Below are 2,115 nucleotides of genomic sequence, written 5' to 3'. Positions count from 1 at the left end.
TGAACAGTGCAACTGATTTCAGATCTCTGGCCTCTAAAATTACCAGAGAATAAATGTGTGTTGTTTTATACCACCAAATTTGTAGCAATTATTACAGCAGCTATGGGAAACTACCCAATGAAAGCTCAAGTTCAAGGATGCCAAAAAGTACGTGCTATCATTGATCATGCACTAGTCATCCTGTCTGTGGTTCAGGCTTATTGTTACTGTCTAAGTATTCTTATTCCAATAAAGAAAAGCTTCCTATCTGTACCCTGCAATGAAAAATTCCTCAGGTGTTTTACGTCTTGAAGATCTTTCAGTTGCAGTGCAGTATATTTATTATATTGCAAAGGTAAAATGTGATAAATAATGACATTTTTGAAAGTGAGTAATTTTTAAAAGTAATCACTTTATTTTGGGCAATATCAAACTTTGGTTTGCATTAGATTGCTTGCATTTGTTCCCACGTTTTGCGTTATACACACATCCCCAGATCTATGACCACAATCCAAATTTATCTTCCAGGCCCTGGCTTTACATTTCACTCCTTGCTGGATACCTAAGGTAATCGTCACACCTGTCATGTAGCTGGGTTTTCAAACTTTAGAGCCTACATATTTGTTTTATTGGACTGTGTAATGTTATACAAATTAGAACCATTTACATAAAACCTCAGGTTTTCACTTCTTAAACATCAGAAGACCTGAAGAGTGTGTCTTTTGGCTGCCTGCAGCCCATTGGAATCACCTGGGGGAATTAAAAACAAAACAAAACAGAGATTCTGATTCAGAATAGGGAAAGGAGAAGAAATGTGACAAAGGTCTAGGATTTTTGAGGAGGTTTCCCTGGAGCTTGGACCTCACTGACCAGAGCTTAGTCACATGTCCACACCTAACTATAGGGAAAGTAAAGATTGTTAGCTTTTTGTAGGCAGCTAGGCTCATAGTGAAAAATTACTGGTTGTGTTTTTAAGGAGGGAGGGAAGAACTACACTTGCAGAAGTAACTAGCAGTTTCTGCCCCACACTCTTCTTCTTGCCTGTCTTCTGTTGTATTGATTATAATTTCTTTATTCCTCCTTTTTCACCTGTGTTCTTGCTGTCAAGAAATATTTTCTATTTTTACTTATTAACCTAAAAGTTTTAACGCACTTCTAAATATGTATAAATTATAAATTTAATCACTATCTCTCTTTCTTACAAAGAATTGAAGGATTTTTTGAATCATTCATCATCGATTCTCTAGTCCTGGTCTAAATGTTATAGTTGTCTGTTATAGATTTTTGTTCCACTTTGATTAATATCCCCCAAATTAGTCATAATTATATCATTACTATTTGATTCAGTCAATTCCTATTTATTAAAATATTTCTTTGCCTATTGTTCATTCTTTAATCTCAGGCGTTCCTTCTGAGTTTAATTTCCTTCTTTGAGAGGTTCACGTTCTTGATCAGTTTTATCAGGAGATGGTTAATTTTGTAAATTTTTTAAAAAACTTTAGGCTTTGTTGACCCTCTTTCCTATTCTTCGTTTCTCATTAATTTCTGTTCTTATTATTTTCTTCATTCTATTTTCTTTACGTTGCTTTGCTGTTCCTTCAATACTTAGATCATTTGATTTTCAACTTTTCTTCTCATTTAAAGCTCTAAATTTCTTCCTAAGCATGTCTTTGGCAGGATCTACAAGCTGGGATATGGTATTTTCTTTTTGACTCAATTCAAAATACTTCTTGATTTCCATTGTGATTCTTCCTTGATTCGTGGGTTACTTTGATGAAATTTAAATTTCTCTATTGACCAACAATAAACAACTTCAAAATATTTGTAGCTTACAGTAGTAAGGCTCTTTTTATGTGCTTACAAATTTAGAATGAACGTATGTACATTAATATGGCATATGTACATCCCATTTATTTCTTCTCTAATTTTTCTCAATATTTTTTGTATTTTTATATTTAGTATAATTGATATATTTGATTTGGATCTTTTTTCCCCCCAGACTTATTGAGATATACTTGACAAATAAAAGTTGTATATATTTAGGGTATACAAAATTATATATTGATATGTGTATATATTATAAACTGATTACTAGTACAATCAAACTACTTAAATGTGTATCATCTCACATAATTA

The sequence above is a fragment of the Propithecus coquereli genome, unplaced genomic scaffold (assembly GCF_000956105.1).
Source record: "Propithecus coquereli isolate 6110/MARCELLA unplaced genomic scaffold, Pcoq_1.0 Scaffold211, whole genome shotgun sequence".
NCBI classification, from domain to species: Eukaryota; Metazoa; Chordata; class Mammalia; order Primates; family Indriidae; genus Propithecus; species Propithecus coquereli.
The sequence above is the reverse complement of the archived record's forward strand: the minus strand, read 5'-3'. Positions refer to the sequence as shown.